The sequence below is a fragment of the Acinonyx jubatus genome, chromosome D4 (assembly GCF_027475565.1).
Source record: "Acinonyx jubatus isolate Ajub_Pintada_27869175 chromosome D4, VMU_Ajub_asm_v1.0, whole genome shotgun sequence".
NCBI classification, from domain to species: domain Eukaryota; kingdom Metazoa; phylum Chordata; class Mammalia; order Carnivora; family Felidae; genus Acinonyx; species Acinonyx jubatus.
Genome location: NC_069391.1, coordinates 56,188,751 through 56,212,596, shown reverse-complemented (window position 1 = coordinate 56,212,596; position 23,846 = coordinate 56,188,751). Strand labels below are relative to the sequence as shown.

General features: G+C 34.9%; 1 pseudogene; it reads right to left on the bottom strand.

The window, feature by feature from the left end:
* Nucleotides 1–14,217: 14,217 nt before the first annotated feature.
* LOC106976828 (uncharacterized protein C6orf136 homolog) lies at nt 14,218–15,018 on the bottom strand (annotated as a pseudogene).
* Nucleotides 15,019–23,846: the final 8,828 nt, after the last annotated feature.

Genomic DNA, 23,846 nt, shown 5'->3' with positions numbered 1-23,846 from the left:
GGTTAGTGAGGGTTCTAGCAAAGCCTATTTTATGTTAATAGTAAAGAATGAAAAACTACACAAGAGGTGAGGCAGATGTGATGGTATATGAGGCAACTATTGCAAATATTTGGCTCAGAGATTTGTGTGGAGTTATTTGTTTTTGTATGATTTGATAATGTGAGAATACAATTGAATATAAAGATCCCATGGAGAAGGAGAAAATAGCATTTGTTGGAGCAAATCCATGAGGAGGCAGGTGTGGCTGCATTTCAGTTATGTCTGCTCTTTTTTAAAAAAAAAAATTAACATTTATTTATTTTTGAGACAGAGAGAGACACAGCATGAACGGGGGAGGGGCAGAGAGAGAGGGAGACACAGAATCGGAAGCAGGCTCCAGGCTCTGAGCCATAAGCCCAGAGCCCGATGCGGGGCTCGAACTCGCGAACCGCGAGATCATGACCTGAGCTGAAGTCGGAGGCTCAACGACTAAGCCACCCAGGCGCCCCTCAGTTATGTCTGTTCTTAGGCAGAAGAACACTTACCACATTAAGAAACAATAAAGAAAAAAAGGATATACAAGTGCAGTAGGTTTATAATTTGTTGATTGGAGGATGAATGATTTTCCAATATAATGGCTTCTGTTCTTTTTCTAGGAATTATGAGGTAAGCAAGGGGAGTTGAGGAGATAAGAAAATGGAATCAGAAGCATGCGGCATGGAGCAGAGCTTAGGTGACAAGTGGAGGATTAAGCTGATGTTACTAGATAATAATAATAGCAGTGTTGAAGGCCCAGCTGAGGTATGAGATCATGAGTTTACAGTTGTATATGTCTGCTTAGTTTTGAATTTATTTAGTAATACTCAGGCATATGTTAGGAATATTTTATAATTATAAAAACTTTCTTGTAAGTTTATACTTATTACCAATATTGACTACCAGTTTGCCTTAGTTTGTGATATTTAGGGATTCAAAAACTATAAAATGTATCTCCTCTTCATCATGGCTTCTGGTTTTGTGGATAGTAAGTAACCTGTTCTCCCTATATGATTCTTACTTTTAAATTCTGTATTTATTTACAAAGAGTGAGGTCAGAATAACAATTTAATAGAGTCCTCTATAAGATTCAGTACCCCAGGGCTCCTGGGTGGCTCAATTGGCTGGGCATCCGACTTTGGCTCAGGTCATGATCTCACGGTTCGTGGGTTCGAGCCCCGCATCGGGCTCTGTGCTGACAGCTTGGGGCCTGGAGCCTGCTTCAGATTCTGTGTCTCCCTGTCTCTCTGCATCTCTCCCACTCATGCTCTGTCTCTCTCTCTCTCTCAAAAATAAATAAGCATGAAAAAAATTAAAAAGATTCAGTACCCCCATTCTAATGAATTGTATATCTCTATGTACAAGAGTTAATTTAAATATTAATGAATAATTCTAAGAAGAAAATTAAATAAATAGCCCCTTTGAAGGCATTTGGCCATAATCTTTCAAACCATAGAATTTGTATAAGTGTTGACTACAAAACTTAATTTCTAGGATGTATTCCTTTTATATGGGTAAAACGCTGAGCCTTTATGGAAGCAGCATCTGTAGTACTAAGAGACTGGAATAAGTGTAATGATTATCAATGCTTATATAAAGTGTAGTATATTCATAAAGTAATATAAAAATGTTATGAAACTAAGTTCCTGTGGGGGATAAGCTTAGGAATCCCCTGGGCTTACACCAATGGGTTAACAAGGCATAAAGAAATACAAAGTCATAAAATGCTCACACCCGAGTTTGGGTAAACCAGATTGGCCCACCAAGAAGAGGGGGGTGCAAAGACACCCCAAGAATAGGGAGGCACAAAGGTGCCAGGATTAGGGAGGAACAAAGGCACCCCAAAATAGAGAGTGGTGCAGACCCCCCAGAATAGATAAGGAGAGGTAAAGGACTAAAATAGAAACGGTGCAAAGGTGCCCAATACATTTGTATGTGAAATAAACAAGATTAGATATTCAGGGCAGAAACACCCCCAATTTAGTACTATAGCAGAAAAGCTGCTTTCATAGGCCAGGTTAGGTAAATTGGTGAAGTGGACTATGGACCGCTACACTGCAGGCAAAGCAGCCCAGAGTGGAGATGGTTAATAAAAGAAAAGGTACGTTTTGGACCCTGAGTTTACTCCCCCTATCTGTCTCATCCCCTAGGCTAGCTAAGTTAAAAGGAAGTGCTGCCTCATGTTTGCTGTAAACAACCTTCCTCCCGACTGCCCGGCGCCTGGATTTTGTTTTGTATTAACCCAAACCCCTAATCACAAATATCCTCAAGACCCCCTTTTCTCACATCCATGAGTTAGTGTTCACAGATTCATTGTCTCTTTGCACACGTCCATAGCCATGTTTGTGAGCCTTCTGATCCTAATAAAAACAGGGCAAGGACCCTTATTCGGGACTCTTATCTTTTCCCGGACATTAGCCATCTCTTACTTTCAATCCTGCATCCCTCTCTTTTGCTAGACAAAAGAGAACTTTAGACCTAGAGTCTATGACGAGTTCCTTAATCACTGATATTGAATCATACCCATGATATTGTATGAATGAGTAAATGTAAACTATAGAATAATATGTAAATTATGTTAATATTTGTACATATACACATAGCTAAAGTTATCCAAATGGTATAAATTAAACAGATTATAGTACTTCTCTCCTAGAGTAGAACTATGTCATACTGAAATACATCATTTTTAGACTATTTTTCCATTCCTGTATGCATGCATGTTCCTCTCTCTCTACACACACACATACACACAGAGCACATCATTTAATCTTAAGTAAAACACAAATCCATGAAAAGTAACACAAGTGGCACACAGAATTGCCAAAATTGTGACATTAAGAAAAGTCAAAGTAGACATGAGAAAAAAATGTTAGAGATGAATTTTATTGCAATAAATATTTTAATATTTTAAGTAAATGATCAAAAGAGAGTATACAAGCATTATTTGCCCATAATCTTTATTTGTTTTGATTTATTTACGGTATGTAGGGTTCCTCTAGGAAGAAAGCAATATTAAAACTAGACAGCTTCATAGACATCCATCTTTAAGTTCATAAAATATGAAGTTGTTAAATCAGAATCACAAGATCATTAATCTCACCCAATACCACAAATGGCGATGGTGAAAATATACAGGCAATCACAAGAAATAGGCAAATAATTTCTCTGCTGTAGAATTCTGATCATGTTAGCTTATGCTCCAAATAAAATGTTGTTTTTTTCTTCTGCACTAAAATGTTTTGTTTTAGGTTTAACACGCAAAGTTATCTTCAAATAAATACATGGAGGTAGTTTGACACAGGTAGCTTTTCAGTTTGGGAACAACTAATTTTCATTAGTTAAAACTCTATTAATTTTTCAATATATCATCTAGCCTTCATTTTTATATTCAAGTATACGAATTTTAATTGTTAACATTTTATTTCCTTAAAATATATTGTCATTTTCACTCAAAAATGGGGAAAGTAGATATCTATAATAGCATCTCCTATGCTACTTCTTAAACTGTAAATCAGCAAAATATTATTTAAGTTTTGAGAATTACTCAAAGATCACCTCTGAGACTACTAATATAGTATATAACACCTCTAGTGGATAAATGTACGCCATATAAATAAACACTACTATCAGTTTATAATTTTACATACAGTAAAACTCATAATAGTTTGAATAAGCTTTATCCTAACATCTGAGCTGATGCCAGAAAGTAAAATATCTTAACACTAGACTTTTAAATTGCCCAGTGTCAACAACATCACATTTCATAGAAAACTGTATTTATTGCCTCCAGTAGTTATATTTTTACCAGCCTGCTCTTTCTCTGCCATTTGGAGTAAATAGGCTTTCTTAACACTCAGCTACAGTGCAGCACAAATCTTGGCGCCACTATAAAGTATCCATTTTTCAAGTCTATGAAATATTATTTGCTGCTGTTAATTCCCAGACTCAACTACCACCAGAAATGTTTGAAAGCCAGGAAGAATGACTAAATTACAGAATTTTGTTTAATGTAGCTATCAAATACAATATCATTTTACATCCAGAGACTGGAATAGCCTATATAGTTTGTTTATGAATAGGTGACAAGAAGCAGAGTGCCAATATGGAAACAGTACAGGCAAAGCGGAAAACTGAGTTTAAATTGTGATTCTGACAATTAGCAGCCGTATGACAAAGAAAATCTACTATAAACATTTGTGTACCAGGTTTTGTTTAAATACATTTTTAAAATTATTTTAGATATGTAAAAGTGGAACTGTTGCATCTGTTGGGTTTTTTTTTAATTATTTAAAAATCACAGAAGTGATTTCCACAGAAGGATTACCATTTTATATTCCTACTAGCAATATATGAGGGTTCCAATTTCTCCTTGCCAAGACTTGTTATTTTCTGGGTTTTTAATTATGGTTATCCTAGTGAGTGTTAACTTATATCTAATTGTGGTTTGAATTTGCATTTCCCAAATGAAAAGCCACTTTTAGCATATTTTCATGTGCTTATTGGCCATTTGTATATCTTCTTTGGAGAAATGTCATTTCAACTCTTTCTCCATTTTTCTACTTGGGTTTTCATTTTGTTATTGAGTGGAATAGTGCTTTATGGAGTCTGAATACTAAACCATTATTAGATACATGATTTTCAAATGTTCTCTACTGCCCTGTAGGTTGTCTTTTCACTCTTCATAGTAATTGATCTCTTTTTAATGTTGTTGTTGTGCTTTTGGTGATATAGCTTAGGAAATCATTGCCAAATCCAAGATCATGAAGAATTACTCCTTTCCTCTAGAAATATTATACTTCTAGCTTTCTTATATTTATACTTTTGATTAATTTTTAGTTAATTTTTGAATGTGAAGTGAGGTGGTTCATTCGTTTACTTGTAGTTATCCACTTTTCCCAACATTGGATTTCCCTGATGAATAGAGATATTGAACAGTTTTCATACTTGTCCATTTGTATTTGGCCATTCTTGTCATAAATATCAAGATTTCAATCTACTTTATGACTAAATAATATTACATTGTGTGTGTATATGTACAATTATTATATTTGTTTTTTAATTTTTTTAATGTTTATTTTTAATAGAAAAAGATACAGAGTGCAGGTGGGAGAGGGGCAGAGAGACAGGGGTACACAGAATCTGAAATACGCTCCAGGTTCTGAGCTGTCAGCACAGAGCCTGACATGGGGCTCAAACTTACGAACCGCAAGATCATGACCTGAGCTAAGGTCAAACACTTAATCAACTGAGGCTCCAAGGAGCCCCACAAATATTATATAATTATATATATACACACACCACATCTTTTATCCATCAGTGGACACTTAAGGTTTTTCTATATGTTGGCTGTTGTAAATAATGCTGCAATAAGCAAAGGGTTCATAGAGTTTTTGAGTTACTATTTTGTTTTCTTTCTTTCTCCCTTCCTTCCTTCCTTCCTTCCTTCCTTCCTTCCTTCCTTCCTTTCCTTCTTTCTTTCTTTTTCTTTTTCTTTTTCTTTTTCTTTTTTTTTTTTCTTTTTCTTCTTTGTCTTTCTTTGACATATTTCCAGAAGTGGATTGGTGGGTCATATGGTAGTTCTATTTTTAAATTTTGAAGAAACATAATTTTTTTTCCATAATGGATGCACCAATTTATATTCCCACCATAGTGCACAGCGTGCAAAGCTTCCCCTTTTCTCCCCATCCTCACCAACACTTGTTATGTCTTGTTTTGTTTTTTTTTTTTATTTTTTGTAGTAGACATTCTAACAGTGGTGATGTGATATCTCATTGTGGTTTTGATTTAGTTTTTCCTGATGATGAGCAATGTTGAACATCTTGTTATATACCTGTTGGCCATATACACATGAGTTCTAGAAAAATGTCTATTATGATTCTCTGACCATTTATAAATCAGATTGTTTGCTATTGAGTTTATGAGTGTTTTATAAATTTTGACATTAACTCCTTATCAGATATATGTTTTACATTTTTTTTTCATTTAGTATGTTGCCATTGCATTTTGTAGATGACGTTGCTTTGCAGGAGATTTTTAGTTTGATGTGGTCTCATTTATATATTTTTGCTTTCGTTTTATTTAGGTGTCAGATTCAATAAATCATCATCAGGATCTATGTCAGAAAGTTTACTGTCTATATTTTCTTCTAAGATTTTTATGGTTTTAGGTCTTTTTGTTCAAGTCTTAAATCAATTTGGCTTAATTTTTGTGTGTGTAAAATGTTATATAGTCATCCAATTTACCCACACCATTTACTAAAGAGACTGTCCTTTCCTCATCATATATTCTTGGCTCCTTTATTGTAAATTAATTGACTGTATATTAATGGGTTTATTTCTAGGCTTATTATTCTGTTCTATTGATGCTGGTGTCATTTTTTATGCCAATACCATGCTGTTTGAATGACAATAGTTTTATAACGTAGAGTGAAATCAGGGAGCATGGAACCTCCAGTTTTGTTCTCTCTTCTCATTATTGTTTTGGTTATTCAGGGTTTTTAGTGGTTCCATACAAATTTGAGGATAGTATTTATGTCTTTGCTTTCCTTCAATGAAATATTATAGTTTTGTTGTAGAGACTTTTCCTTCATTAAATTTATTCCTTCATTAAATTTATTATTTTTGATGCTATTGTGAATGAGATATTTCTTTCATTTCCTTTTAAAATGTTATATTATTAGTGTATGAAAATGCAACTGATTTATATATATTGATTTTATGGAATCTGTTGATTAGTTCCGACTGTTTTTTTGTGGAATCTTGAGGGTTTTCTATATATAATATCATGTCATATGCAACGGTAACCATTTTATTTGTTCTTTTCCAATTTGGATGCCTTTCATTTCTTTTTCTTGCCTAATTTCTCTGGCTAGGACTTCCAATACTATGTAAAATGAGGAGAGCAAACATCCTTGTGTTCTTTCTGACCTTAAAGGAAAAGCTCTCAGGTTTTCACTGTTGAGTATGATGTTTGCTGTGGGCTTGTCATATATGGCCTTTATTATGCTAAGCTATTTTTCCTCTATAACCACTTTACTGAGAGTTTTTATCATAGATGAATGTTGAATTTTGTCAAATGATTTTCTACATCTACTGAGATGACCATATGATTTTTATTTCTCATTTTGTTAACATGTTATATCACATTGATTGACTTGCAGATAATGAATCATCTTTGCATCACTGAAGTAAATCCCACTTGACTATGGTGTATGATTTTTTTATATATAGTTGGATTTGTTTGCTAATGTTTTGTGGAGGATTTTTACATCTATGTTCACCAGAGATATTGGCCTATAATTTTCTTCTTGTAATATCTATGTCTGATTTTGATTTCAGGGTATGCTGGCATCATAAATGAGTTTGGAAGTGCTCCTCATTTTTTTCTTGTCTTTATGAGTATGAGAAGGAATGGTATTAATTCTTCTTTGAATGTTTCGTAGAATTTATCAGTAAAGCCATCTGTTCCTGGATTTTATTTGTTGGCAGATTTTGAATACTGATTCAATACCCTTACTAATAATCAGTCTGTTCAATTTTCTATTTATTTATGATTCAGTATTGGTAGGCTGTATGTTTCTAAGAATTTATACATTTCTTAAGGTTTTCAAATATTTTGCCATATAGCTGTTCTTGTGGTCTCTTATAATCCATTCTATCTCTGGCTTTTCCCCAAAGATCAGGAACATGACAGGGATGTCCACTCTCATCCCTGCTGTTTAAGATAGTGTTGGAAGTCCTAGTATCAGCAATCAGACAAAATGAAATAAAAGGCATCAAAATTGGCAAAGATGAAGTCAAACTTTCACTTTTCACAGATGACATAATACTTTATGTGAAAAACCCAACAGACTCCACGTAAAGTCTGGTAGAACTGATACATGAATTCAGCAAAGTCTCAGGGTATAAAATCAATATGCAGAAATTGGTTGCATTTTTATACACCAATAATGAGGCAACAGAAAGAGAAATAAACAAATTAATCCCATTCAGAATTGCACCAAGAACCATAAAATACCTTGGAATAAACCTAACGAAAGATGTAAAAGATCTGTATGCTGAAAACTATAGAAAGCTTATGAAGGAAATTGAAGAAGACACAAAGAAATGGAAAAATATTCTATGCTCATGGATTCGAAAAATAAATATTGTTAAAATGTTAATACTACCCAAAGCAATTTACGCATTCAATGGAATCCCAATCAAAATTGCACCAGCATTCTTCTCAAAGCTAGAACAAGCAATCCTAAAAATTTGTATGGAACCACAAAAGACCCCGAATAGCCAAAGTGATACTGAAGAAGAAAACCAAAGAGGAAGGCATCACAATCCCAGACTTTAGCCTCTACTACAAAGCTGTAATCATCAAGACAGTATGGTATTGGCACAAAAACAGACACATAGGCCAATGGAATAGAATAGACCCCAGAATTGGACCCACAAATATATGGTCAACTAATCTTTGACAAAGCAAAAAACAGTATCAAATAGAAAAAAGATAGTCTCTTTAACAAATGGTGCTGGGAGAACTGGACAGCAACATGCAGAAGAATGAACTAGACCACTTTCTTACAGCATACAAAAAAAAAATTCAAAATGGATGAAGAAACTGAATATGAGACAGGAAACCATCAAAACCCTAGAGGAGAAAGCAGGAAAATACCTCTCTGACCTCAGCTGCAGAAATTTCTCACTTGGAACATCTACAAAGGCAAGGGAATTAAAAGCAAAAATGAACTATTGGGACCTCATCAAGAAAAAAGCTTCTGCACTGCAAAGGAAACAATCAACAAAACTAAAAGTCAACCGACAGAATGGGAAAAGATATTTGCAAATGACATATTGGACAAAGGGTTAGTATCCAAAATCTATAAAGAACTCACCAAACTCCACATCTGAAAATCAAATAATTCAGTGAAGAAATGGGCAGAAGACATGAATAGACACTTCTCTAAAGAAGACATCCAGATGGCCAACAGGCACATGAAAAGATGCTCGATGTCACTCCTCATCAGGGAAATACAAATCAAAAAACACACTGAGATAACACCTCACACCAGTCAGAATGGCTAAAATGAACAAATCAGGAGACTATGGATGCTGGAGAGGATGTGGAGAAACGGGAACCCTCTTGCACTGTTGGTGGGAATGCAAACCGGTGCAGTCGCTCTGGAAAACTGGAGCTTCCTCAAAAAATTAAAAATAGATCTACCCTATGACCCAGAAATAGCACTGCTAGGAATTTACCCAAGGGATACCAGAGTACTGATGCATAGGGGCACTTGTACCCCAATGTTTATAGCAGCCCTTTCAACAATAGCCAAATTATAGAAAGAGCCTAAATGTCCATAAACTGATGAATGGATAAAGAAATCGTGGTTTATAAATACAATGGAATACTACTTGGCCATGAGAAACAATGAAATCTGGCTATTTGCAGCAACATGGATTGAACTGGAGGGTATTGTGCTAAGTGAAATAATTCAGGCAGAGAAAGACAGATACCATATGTTTTCACTCATGTGGATCCTGAGAAACTTAACAGAAGACCATGGAGGAGGGGAAGGGGAAAAAAAAGTCACAGAGAGGGAGGGAGGCAAACTATAAGAGACTCTTAAATACTGAGAACAAACTGATGGTTGATAGGGGGGTGGGGGAGAAGGGAAAGTGGGTGATGAGCATTGAGGAGGGCACCTGTTGGGAAGAGCACTGGGTGTTGTTTGGAAACCAATTTGACAATAAATTATATTGAATAAAAAAATAATCCTTTATCTGTGTGATATCATTGTAATGTCTTTTATTTCTGGTTTTATTTACTAGAGCCCTCTATTTTCTTGGTGTATGTAACTAAAGTCTCATCCTTTTGCTTGTCTTTTCAAAGAAAAAGCTCTTACTGATCTTTCCTATTATGTTTTTACTGATCTTTCCTATTATGTTTTTAGTCCCTAATTTAATTTTTTTCTGATTGTATCTTTGTCATTGCCTTCTTCCTACTAACTTTGAGTTTCATTTGTTCCTTTTCTACTTGAGGTTAGGTTAGGTTGTGTATTTGAGATTTTTTCTTATTTCTTGAGGTAGGCATTTACTGTTATAAACTTCCCTCTTAGAAATGCTTTCGCTGCATGCCACAAAATTTGATATATTGTATTACCACTTTCATTTCTCTCAAAATATTTTTTTTATTTCTTCTTTAGCCCATGGTTGTTCAGAAGCATATTGTTTAATCTGTACACACTTGTTAATTTTTGAGTTTCCTTCTCAAAACTGATTTTTATTTTCATGTCATTATAGTGATAAAAGATGCCAGATATCATTTCAGCCCTCTTAAAATTTTTAAGACTTGTTTTGTGGCCTGACATATTATCTGGTCTGTAGAATGTTCTATAGCCACTTACAAATGTACATTGTTTCCTTTGGATGCAACATTCTGTATAAAGTCAAACTGGTCTAAGGGATCATATAAGGCTGAAGTTGCCTTATCTAGTTTCAGTCTAGATGATATATCAATTGACGTAAGTGTGGTATTAAAGTCCTTTATTATCAGGGCACTTGGGTAGTTCAGTTGGTTGAGCATCCAACTTTGGCTCAAGTCATGGTCTCATGGTCGGGCTCTGCACTGACAGTCTAGAGCCAGCTTAGGATACTCTCTCCCTCTCTTTCTTTCTCTATCCCTCCTCAGATCCCTCTCTCTCTCTCTCTTTCTCACAAAATAAATAAAATAAAACATTAAACAAAATAAAGTCCCTTACTATTAGTGTATTTCTATTCACCTTTGGGTCTATTAATATTTGCTTTATACATACACATACACACACACACACACACACACGTGTGTGTGTGTGTGTGTGTGTGTGTGTGTGTGTGTATTCTCCTATTTTAGGTGCATAAATATATACAAATGTTATATCCTCTTTTTGGATTGACCCCTTTATTATTATGTAATGTTCTGCTTTGTTTCTTCTTGCAGCCTTTATTTTAAACTTTATTTTGTCTGATACAAATATGGCTGTCCCAGCACTCTTTGGATTTCTGTTTACATGGAATCTCTTTTTTCACTTTCACTTTCATTATTTGTGGGGCATCACAGCTAACATGAATCTTTTGTAGGCAGTATATAGATGGGTCTTTCTTTTTTTAATCCATTCAGCCACTCTCTGCCTTTTGATTGGAGAATTGAGTTCACTTACATTTGAGGTAATATTTGATAGGTATGTATAGTCATTTGTTAATTGTTTTCCAGCTGTTTTGTAATTTCTCTTTTTCTTCTTTCTGATTCTCTTCCTTTGTGGTATGATGACTTTCTTTAGTGGTATGCTTAGATTCCTCTCTCTTTGTGTATCTACTTTAGGATTTTGCTTTGTGATTACCATGAGCATACCATAACAAGGTATAAGAGTCTGTTTTAAGTTGATAAAATCTGAAGTTTGATTGTATTCTAAAGATCTACATATTTACTTCTCTGCCCCATGTTTTAAATTTTGATATTACATTTTACATCTTTTTATCTTATAAATGCCTTACCTAATTGTAGTAATAGTTGTTTTTACTATTTTTGTCTTTTAACCCTCATAATAATTTTATAAGTGTAATACATGACTTTTATTATATATTTACCTTTCTAGTGAGATTCATTCTTCCATATGTTTGTTGTTGTTGTTGTCACTAATTAGCACCCTTTCTTTTCAGCTTAAAGAAATCACTTTAATCCTTACAAGACTGGCTTATTGATGATGAGCTCCTTTACCTTTTGCTTGTCTGGAAAAGTTTACCTCTCCTTTAATTCTGAATAACTTTGCAGGGTAGAGTATTTTTAGTTAGAAAGTCTTTTTTTTTTTTTATTTTTGCTTTTCAGCACTTTGTATATATTATGCCAATTCATTCTGCAAAATTTCTGCTGAATAATCTTCTGATTGTTGTATAAAGTTTCTTTGGATGTAACAAGTTGTTTTTCTCTTGCTGCTTTTTATTTTTTATTTTAGAGAGAGAGATCATGTGGGAAAGAGGGGCAGAAGGAGAGAAAGAAAGAGAGAAGTGGAGGAGGGAAAGGAGGAGAGAGGGAGGGAATATCTTAAGCAGGCTCCAAACACAGTGTGGAGCCCAACATGAGTCTCAGTCTCATGAGTGTGAGATCATGACCTGAGACAAAATCTGGAGTCTGGTGCTCAACCTACTAAGCCACCCAGGCACCCCCCTCTCTTGCTGTTTTTTAAAGTATAGTTGACACACAATGTTACATTAGTTTCAGGTATACAACATAGTGATTTGACAATCTTATTTGCTATGGTATGCTTATGGTAACTATGACCTGTAACCATACAATTATTATAACACCATTGACTATATTCCTTATGGTGTTTTTAATGTTCTCTTATCTTTAAATTTTGATATTTTAATAATCTGTCTTGGTGTGGGTCTCTTTGGATTTATCAAATTTGTGCTTTCTGGGATTCCTAAATCTAGATGCCTGTTTCCTTACCATGGTTAGGAAAATTTTCAACCTTTATGTCTTCAAATAAGTTTTCTATCTTTTTCTCTGTCTCTTCGGGGGACATCTATAATGGGAATGTTAGTCTGCTTGATGTTGTCTCATAAGTCCCTTAAGCTATCCTTATTTTTTATCATTTCTTTTTTTATTTACTCCTCTGATTGGGTGAATTTACTGTTTTGTCTTTGGGTTTACTGATTCTTTTTCCTGCTTGATCGAGTCTGTTGTTGAACCTTTCTAGTGCATTTTTAGTTCAATTCTTGCATTCTTCAACCTTGTGATTTCAGTTAGGTAATTTTTTTCCCTGTTTTCTTTATCTTTGTTGAAGTTCTCACAACTTTATTAAATTCATCTATTAACAGTTTTGGGTAGATTTTTCAGGCTTTCTATATAGTATGTTATCTGTAAATAGTCATAGTTTTAGATCCTCCTTTCTGATTTGGATGCCTTTTCTTTCTTTTACTTTCCTCATTGCTGTGGAAAGGACTTCCAATACTATGTTGAATAAATGTGGCAAGATTGGACATCCTTGTCTTGTTGCTACTATTAGAGGAAAAGCTTTCAGATTTGCACCACTGAGTATGATGTTAGCTGTAGAATTTTCATATATGACAGTTATTATGTTGATGTGCAACCCTTTATATCCTCTCTGTTGATATTTTTATCATAAATGGATGTTAGGTTTTCTCAAATGCTTTCTATACATCTATTGAAATGATCATATGATTTTTCTTTCATTTTATTGATGTTATATATCATGTTCACATTGTTTAGCCATTATTGCATCCCTGGAACAAATCCCACTTGATTGTGGTGTGTGAGTGTTTTGATATATCATTGGCTTCAGTTTATTAATATTTGGTTGAGGAATTTTTTTTAGTTTCAACTTATAGGTTTACATAGTGGTATGCTCTGTCTCCCCTTTTTTTGTATGTCATATTTTGTATTTATTTATTTTTTAATGTTTATTTTTGACAGAGAGAGAGAGAGAGACAGAGCATGAGCAGGGGAGGGGCAGAGAGAGAGAGGGAGACACAGAATCCGAAGCAGGCTCCAGGCTCCGAGCTGTCAGCACAGAGCCTGATGCGGGGCTCGAACTCACAGACTGCGAGATCACGACCTGAACCAAAGTCAGATGCTCAACCGACTGAGCCACCCAGGCGCCCCTGTATGTCATAATCTTAATCTAATTTTTTACTTTGTGGTTACCATGATTCTTACATAAAACTTCTCATAGATAAAACTGTCCATTTTAAGCCAATATCACTTACCTTCTGTTATGTCTACAAAGTCTTTGCCCTTTTGCTCATCCTCTTTATATTTTTGATGTCACAATTTACATTAACAAATTATAATTGTTATATTTTTAATACTCTTTTCTTTTCACCTTTATATTATAGTCAAGTGATTAACACATCATTCTAACATAGTATTACAGTTTTCTGATACTCTAGAAGAAAATATAGGTAGTAATCCGTTTGACGTAAGACTTACCAACATTTTTCTAGACATGTGTCCTTAGGCAAGAGAAGAAAAGGCAAAAGTAAATTAGTGGGACTACACCAAAAAAAAAAAAGTTTTTGTGCAGCAAAGGTAACCTTCAACAAAAGAAAATGACTGCCCACTGGAGTGGGAAAAGATATATGCAAACGATATATCCAATAAGAGTTTAATATCCAAAATATATAAAGAACTCAAACAACACCAACAGTTTGTCTAGGCAATGGCAACATAGGTCTGGTAAAGCTCTTCTTTGTCACACTTATAGAAATGCAGAAAGACTATGTGGATGGGCAGCCCCACAAGCCACCAGCAGGCTTGCAGGGTCTAATTCTCTGGGTTACAGATCAGCTGTAGAACCTCCAACTGAAGCTGTGCAAAATAGTTCCAGGCCAGGAAGTGGCAGATTGTCAGTGACAGAAGGTACCATGTCCAGCCCTTGGTACATATGTTCAAGATCTCATTGATGGATTCCACACCCGATAAATACAGAGTATAGTCATGGAAGTGAAGGAAGAGATTGGGGAGCTCTTGTCTCAGTCTCTCATACATGATAGCCAGGTGGTCCTTGATATTCAGATCTCCTGATGGTGTGGTAGGGGAAGGGCAAGAGGTCCGAGGGGCTTGGAAAAGTATCAAAGCCCCAGGAAAGGGGCAGGGAGTTCCCTCAAATAGGCTCCTAAGCCCATCCAGGTAGTCGCTATGCATCTCACGTCTGGGTCTCTCTTCCCCCTTGCCTGGAGGGAGAACCACCCATGGTGAGCTGAGGGCCTGGATCTGAAGGAGAGGGAGTGGGGGATCTCCAAGGAAGCAACCAGATAGGAGGTGGTGGAGGGGGCCAGGGAAGAGAAGATGGAGAAGTGGTTGTTGTGGACTGGGCCGAGGGGGGCGGGAATGGTAGAGCCCACAGCTCATCCAAACAAGTGCCCTCCTTAATGGCCATCACCTGTTCAGCCCATCTCCCTACCTACCTTCCCTCCAGTCTCTTATGGCTTGCCTCCCTTTTTTTATATCTTATTTTTCCTTCCCTCCCCTATGTTCATATGTTGTAATTCCTAAATTCTACATGTGAATGAAATCATATTTGTCTTTCTCTGACGGACTTATTTCCCCTAGGATAATACACTCTAGTTCCTTCCATGTTGTTGCAAATGGTAAGATTTCATTCTTTTTGATCACTGATTAGTATTCCATTGTATAATATAAGCACATACCACATCTTCTTGTCAATGCCCTCTTGTATTCTTATCTGCCTCCTTCATTGTCCTCTTCCTGACCCAAGTTACGTAGGTCTGCTGGAGAGAAACTGGTGTCTGCTGCCATGGCGCATACAACCGGTGCAGCCAGACAGACACTTACCACTTTTGTTTCCCAACTATGACATGGGAGAGTTGCTGCTACTGCCAGCAAAATAAAGCCCCTTGCAATGCTGTCCTAGTAAGTGGGCCACCTTGGCAAGTTTTCTCTCTCCTCTGTGTCTACACACATCTCTATCTCATGCAGATGGTGTTTCAGATTCTTCCCTCAGGCAGAGTAGAGCTCCTCAAAATCTCACCCATGGGTATTCATGCAGTTTTTCACTCTTCAGTGTCTATTTTTCCTGATCGTGGCAGATGAGGGTGGGGCAGGCTCACTGACTTCTTCATACTCATAGCCCCCACTGAGGTCCTATCGGCACACTTTCAGATACACAAGTTGGTAGAAACCTCCTGGGTGTCTTATGCAATGTGTATAGACACTTTTATTCAGTTATAGATGCCCATCATTTATTTGTGAAAGCAGAGAGAGAAGAGGAATGATGCATCACCTTGATGCTGATGTCACTCACCAATAAAGCAATAGCATCTTAATTTTAATAGCTTATAAAAACTCTACTTTTGTAGTCTCCCTTTCCACTTTTTAGTAAATGTTACTTCTTTGCATATTGTGTATCCACTAGCAAATGTTTGTCCTTTAACTTTTATACTAAGATCAAAAGTAATTTATTCACTACCATTACAATGTTTCATTATTTTGTATTTTTCTATGTGTTTACCTTAGTAGAGTGACATGCTTTCAGATTCTTTTTGCATTGGTATTTAGTTTGTTTTCTTTTCAATTGAAGATATTTCTTAAGCAGTTATTGTAAGACAGGTATATTGATGTTGAAATCCCTGTTTTAGTTGTCTGAAAAAGACTATTTCATCCTCATTTTTAAAAGATAATTTTGGTAGGTATAATATTCTTGGTTTTCAGGGTTTTTTCCCCAATTATTATTTGAAATATATAATCTCAATCTTTCCTGGCCTGCATAAGTTTCCAATTGGCTGAGAAATCCAATCATAGTCTTATGGAGGTGGTGGGGAAGAGGGCCTTGTATGTGATGAGTCATTTTTCTCTTGATGCTTTCAGAAAAGTTTTTGGTCCATGATTTTTGACAATTTTATTATGATGTGTCCAGGTGTTTCCTTTTTTGGACTGATCCTATTTGGAGTTTTATGAACTGCCTGAATCTGGAATTCATTTCCCTTTCAAGATTTGTAAGTTTAATTTAATAATTTAATTTAATTTAGTTTACATTTAATTATATAGAGAGACAGATAGAGAGCAAGCACAGAGGGAGAGGGGCAGAGAGAGAGAAAAAGAAAACCTTAAGCAGGCTCCACGCTTGGTGCAGAGCCCAAGGCAGGCTGGATCCATGACCTTGGGATCATGACCTGAGCTAAAATCAAGAGTTGTATGCTCAACTGACTGAACCACCCAGACAACCCAAGATTAGTAAGTTTTTAGCCATGATTTAATTAAACAAGATTTCTGCCCTTCTCTCTCTCTCTCTCTGCTCCAAATGAGATTCCTATGATATGAATATTGCTTCATCTGTGAGTTTCTCAGTATTGATGTAGGCTTTCTTCACTCTTTTATTCTTTTTAGTTTTACCTACCTCTAAGTGAATAATTTCACGTGACATGTCTGAGTTCATATTCTTTCTTCTGGTTGACCACACATACTGCTGAAGCTCTACATAACACTCTTCCTTTTATTCCTTGCATAATTCAGCTCCAGAATATCTTTTTTATTAATTGTTTCTATCCCTTTGTTGAATTTCCCTTTTTGTTCAGGGTTTAATTTTCTAATGTCATTGAATTGTTTATCTAGCTTGCTTAGATCCTTTGAAATCATTATCTTGAATTATTTGTAAGATAATTTGTAGATCCTTATTTGCAGTCACTTGCTGGAAATTTATTGTGTTACTTCAGTTATGTCATGTTTCCTTGTTTTTCATGTTACTTGTACCTTTGAATTGATTTCTGCTTATATGAATAAGTAGTTGCCTCTTCCAGATTTTATGGACTGACTCTGGGTTGGTGCAAGGGTACTGGTTGTGTGCTGTGCAGCAGCTCCATTTCCATGAATGCACAGTTGCATGGATTCTGAACAGCTCCATCACAGGTCAGTGTCCATAAATATTTCAGGGATGCTTGTTTACTAAAGTTACGGGTATCTGCAGTGATGGCAGCACTTCTGGTTTTTTTAGTGCTGATGGGTGTTGGGGTCCTTCTATTCTCATTTTCTCCCATTTGGTAACATCATTGCCTGAAGGATTCCTCTTAGCAGTAAGGTCTTAGAGGGGAGAGAGGTGAGCAACAATGGCTGCTGTTCTTAAAAGACGTAGCAATATAGAACCGCTGGGCGATTCTGTCTGCTGTGGTCAGTATGGATGAAATGGCAGGGACTCTCCTTCTCTACATTTTCCCACGAATAAGATCATAGCTGAGGGTATTCTTCTTGAGCTGAGCTGTTCTGGGATGGTGAACAGGATGACACATGTAATGTACTGGGCTATTTGGTTTTTTTAAGCAGCTATCCTTGGGTTTTGTGCTCCACTGGGTGGCTGCAGCTTGTTAATTTTAATCTAGGCTTCTCTCAGGATTCTGTTCATTTTTATGGGAGGATAAGGGCTGGAATGTCCTTCTACTATAATTCCTTCTTTGGCACATTGGTTAAGAGTATGATGTTTAATTTCCACATATTTATTAGTTGTTCAGTTTTTCTTCTGTTATCATTTCAAATGGGATCTCACAGTGGAGAAGATAATTTGATTTCAATATTTTTAAATATATCGAGATTTACATTATGCTCTGTTGCTGATGGTGTTCTATGTGCATCCGAGATGAATGCATATCCTGCTGTTGTCAAGCCGAATGTTCTATAGGTCTGTTAGGTCTAATTGGTTTATAGTGGTGTTAAGGTTTTCCATATCTTTATTAAATTTCTGCCTATTTGTTCTACCCATTATTGAAAAGTGTCATATTGAAGTGTCAAGCTATTATTGTAGAACTATTTCTCCCTTCAATTCTGGCATGTTTTGCTTTATACATATTGGGTGTGTGTGTGTGTGTGTGTGTGTGTGTGTGTATGTACTTATAGATTCTTAACTGACCCTTTTAACAATACATAATGTTCATCTTTGCCTTCTAATACAACTTTTAAAAGTTTAGTGTTTTTGAAAATATTCACCTCACTCTCTTTTTGTATTATTTGCATGAAATATCATTTTCCATATTTTTACATTTTATGTCTTAATCAAGTCAGTCTGTTGTAGGCAGCATGTAGTTGAATCCTTAGCTCCATTCATCCAATTGCCTTTTGATTGAGTGGCTTAATCTATTTATATTAAGCAACTATTGATAAGAAAGTAATTACCCCTGCCATTTTGCTTTTTTTATATATCTTATTATATTTTTCTTTAATTCCTCCATCACTGCCTTATTTTATGATTACCATTTTGATTCCCTTATGATTGCTTTTTCTGTATTTATTTTTACTTACTTTTTAGTGGCTACATTGGAGATTATAATTAGCAACTTAATTTTATAGCTACTAAGTTTAACTAATATCACCTTAATTACATTAGTGCATAAAAACTAAGCTTCTTTACCTCTCAGTTCCTTTTATTTTCTTATTGTAAAAAAGTAAATTTTGTCGCTTTTATGCCCACTAATTTATATTTATGTTTTAAATCATGTAGGGATAAAGAAAGGAGCTCCAAAGTGCAAGACAGTTAGCTTTTATTTTTTGCTATGAAGTTACATCATCCTGCTCTTTATTTCTTTGTGTGGATTCTACTTGCTACACAGTATCCTTTATTTCATCCTGCACTACTCCCTTTAACTTTTCTTATTGGGTAGGGATACTGATGAGTAGCTGTTTTATTTTTAATGATAACATCTCAATTTTTCCTTGATTTTTGAAGAGTTTTGTCATATATAGATGTATTGGTTATTAGTATTCATTTCAGCACCTTAAATATATCACCACTCTCCCATCTTCCTGCTGTTCCTCCATGTTTTCTGAAGAGAAATTTGCTGTTAATATTCATAAAGATCATTTGTATGTAACAAATCGCTTCTTTCTTTCTGCTTTCAAGATTTTTCTCATTCTTCTTGGCTTCCAGATGTGAATCCCTTTGAATATTTTATTTTTGAAGTTTTTTTTTTTCAAATTGGTATTTAAATTCCAGTTAGGTAACATATAGTGTGATATTGGTTTCAGGATAATTTAGTGATTTATTCTTTACCTATAACACCCAGTGGTCAACACAAGTGTCCTCCTTAATACCTATCACCCATTTATCCCATACCCCACTTTCCTCCCCTCCAGAAACCAGTTAAGAGTCTCTTTGGTTTGCTTCCTTCTCTTTTTTTCCCTTCCCTTATGTTCATCTGTTTGTTTCTTAAATTCCATGTATGAGTGAATCATATATAGGTCTTTCTTTGACGGACTTATTTTGCCTAGCATAATATACTCTAGCTCCATTCTCATCATTGCAAATGGCCAGATTTCATTCTTTCTGATGGCCTAGTAATATTCTATTCTATTATATATTTCAATATGGCTATTGTTGATAATGCTGCTACAAACATTGAGGCTCATGTGCCCCTTCAAATCAACATTTTTATATTCTTTGGGTAAATACCTGGTAGTGCTGTTGCTGAGTCATAGTGTAATTTATTTTTAATTTTTTGAGGAACCTCTACAGTCTTCTCCAGAGCAGCTGCATCAGTTTGCATTCCCACCAACAGTGTAAGTGGGTTCCCCTTTCTCCACATCTTCACCAATATCTGCTGTTTCTTGTGTTGTTAATTTTAGCCATTCTGACAGGTGTGAGATGGTATTGTGTCATGGTTTGGATCTGTATTTCCCTGATGATGAGTGATGTTGAACATCGTTTCATGTGTCTGTTCGCCATCTGGATGCCTTCCTTGAAAAAATGTCTATTCATGACTTCTGCCCATTTCTTAACTGGATTATTTGTTTTTTGTGGGTTTTTGTTGTTGTTGTTTGTTTGTTTGTTTTTCGGTGTTGAGTTTGATGTTATTTTTTTTAAGTTTATTTCTTTATTTAGAGAGAGAGCATGAGACAGAGAGAGAGAGAGAGAGAGAGAGAGAGAGAGAATCCCAAGCAAGCTCTGTACAGTCAGCACAGGGCTCAACATGGGGCTAGAACCCACAAACCATGATATCATGACCTGAGCCAAAGTCAAGAGTCGGATGACTAACCGACTGAGCCACCAGGTGCCCTGAGTTTGATAAATTCTTTATAGATACTGGATACTAATCATTTATCAGATATGTCACTTGCAAATGTCTTCTCCCATTCTTTGGGTTGCATTTATTTTTGAAGTTTATTGATATTCTTGTAGGTGTAGATTCATATCTTACATCAAATTTGGGAAGTTTTAAGACCTTATTTATATAAAAAAAAAATTAATCCCTTTTTCTTCTCTGCCTCCAAGACTCCCATCAAGCATATGTTGGTGTACTTTATGGTGTCCCAAGAACTCTTAGATTCTGTTGTGTTTTCTTTTTTCATTATTTTCCTTTTCTATTCCTCAGATTCAGTCTAACTTGACCTATCTTAAAGTTTTCTTATTCTTTCTGCTGCCCCTCCATATCTGTTGATCAACATTTCTAGTAACTTTTTTCCTTTAGTTATTGTATTTTTTAGCTCCAGAACTTCAATCTAATTTCTTTTTATGTCTCCTTTCTGATATTCTCTGTTTAGTGAAAGATTATTCCCCTTGTTCCATATAGCTGTTTGGGGGCTGCTTTACCAATTACAGTATATTTAAGATAGTGTATTTAAAGTCCTTATTTATTGATTCCAAAACCTAGATTTCTTCAAGGATAATATCTACTAAATTTATTTTTCTTGTATATAAGCTGTACTTTTTGTCTCAATTTTTGTTGAAAAACTAAATATTTGGTGGTTGTTGACTGTGTTTTGACTGTTTCTTAACTGCTTTTGAAATGTATGTGTTCCAAAAAAAAAAAAAATGAAAAAAGAAATGTATGTGTTCCTTTTTGTACGTAGCCACCAAAGTATATGTTCCAATAACTTAAAGATGTTCTAGTGTTTTGACAGTTTCCTTAAATGTCTGGAACCAGAGTTATTTTTAATTAGAATACCTAAATTATGGTTATAGACTCTTGATTTGTGCTTGAGGCAATATACTCCACTTTGTTCAAAGTGACTAGCAGTATTTTTTTTTTTTTTAATATAAGTCAGGTCATGGCCCTTATCAACATAAATCTACTTGAAGCTTTATATTAGTCTCTGATACTTTAAATTATGCTCCTATCTACCTCTCAGTCGCATTAGAGAGCTCCTTCCTTTCTATCTCTTAATTACTCAACTATACTGGCCTCTTTGGGTTCTTTGAATAGGCCAAATGTAGAAGCATGTTTATTGTTGGTTAAACAAACAAACATAACAAATAATAGCAAAAAGTCAAGTTTCACAGGCTGAAGTAATTCCCGATCAAAATATGTCTCATCATGGGGCACTTAATTTAAATTGATCTTTTCTATATGGTTAACTTGTTTTGATCACCCAACAGAAGTGGTATGAAAATAAAGTTTGCAGACCAAAAACTTCCACAAATTCATTTTCAGGAATGAGTTACAAATGTTATACTTTCCTTATTCCTTGCTTTTAGACAGTATCACTCACCTATCACAGCAATCTTCTTAATTGGATACAACTTCAGTCTTTCTCAACATAGCACTCTGGGTATCGACTCAGTTGATGATAGTCATGTTATTAGCCATCTTTAATGTACAACTAATGGTAAATAGTTTGATTAGAGTTTATATTACTGGAGTCCAGTAGTTGGAGTAACTGCAAAATGTAGATTTAGGACAAAACATGAAGAAATTTGAAAACTCAAACTTTAGTTCAAAATATAAAAAGACCACATTTTATATAGCTCATAGTACTCAGTAAAATGAGTATGTAGCTTTTAAAAATGTTAAGTATGAAGTTCCATTGCATCACTTGAAAATATGTGATGTGATTTGGTTAATATCTCATTTGAGTATCAGAATCCTTTTAAAAAATAAATAAGGGATAACAGCATGGCACTGGTATAGAGGCTTGATATTTACATAATTGGAAAATAGGAAAAATACTATTATGAACAATGATTTATGTGTGTGAAAATTCTGCAAATTTAAATTTCATGTATGTTTTGTATAGTGACTTAATAACAAAGTGAGCTGCAAAACATATTTCTATTAATTCATTCATATTTTACCATTTGATTTTCTTAGCATCATGGGAAGCATACTGTAAAGGAAAAAATATTTTCTAGTCCAAAATGTCTATGTGATGAAATGATATTTGCTCGAAAAATAGCTGCTAAATACATTGTGCTAGAAAATATATCAAAAAAGGTAAAATTACTTTCATATGGAGAATACTGGGGAATATGATCTTGGAAGGAAAATGAGACTGTTAGCTAAGAATGAATGAAGAGTCAAACACACTGGGTTTGAGAGCCTCATGATCAGAGTCACATTCTGCAGACAAGCATGGACTGAGTTGTCAGTCAGATTTCATGAATGGATTGTCATGCTACATGATTTTCCACTGCTTCTTCTGCTTATCTCTATTCAGCAAGGCTAAAATTCTCACTCTTCACTACTTTTCCTTTGAAATTTACACTCTTTGTTTCAGTTATTATACTTTCAAATATGTCCTAGTGAAATATTGTCTAATAGAGATAATTTCTATTTTGGCCCAGATAGCATAGTATGATCAGTTCAGGGGCACTTAGGTGGCTCAGTCAGTTAAGCATCTGAATCTTGATTTTGGCTCAGGTCATAAACTCACAGTTCCTGGGATTGAGCCCCACATCAGGCTCTATACTAAACAGCATAGAGCCTGCTTGAGATTTCTCTCTCCCTCTCTCTCTGTCTCTCCCTGACTTGTTCTCTCTCTCTCTCAAAAAAAAAAAAAATATATATATATATATATACACACACACACACACACATATATATATACACATATATATGTATATGTATATATATATATATATATATATATATATATATATATATATAAACAAACAAAAGAACCCGTTCAGATTGGTTCTGTCACTTATTTGACATTCAACAACAAAGATAATTTCTTTTAGTAGCACTTTCCTCTTGTGAATATGGGGTTATCAATACCTTAGAATGCTAAGTTATTTATAGGATCAAATAATAAATACAGAATATATGTACTATAGTGACTAATTTTTGTAACATGCAATTACTGGGAACTATTACTATAATAAATGCAGGTAGGATTTCAAATACCATTTTTCTGTTATTTATATTAACATAGTTAAAAATGCAAACTCAATAGTATTATTACATAGCTGAACAAAGAGTGAACTGTATATTTGCTTAGACTTAAAAGTTATAACAGTCAACTACATTCAAACATTATTATGATTTGTAAATCATAAAATCCTATCATAACTATTAAATATATTATTGAAATGTCAGCAAGTATATAAATTCTATTCTTGGAAA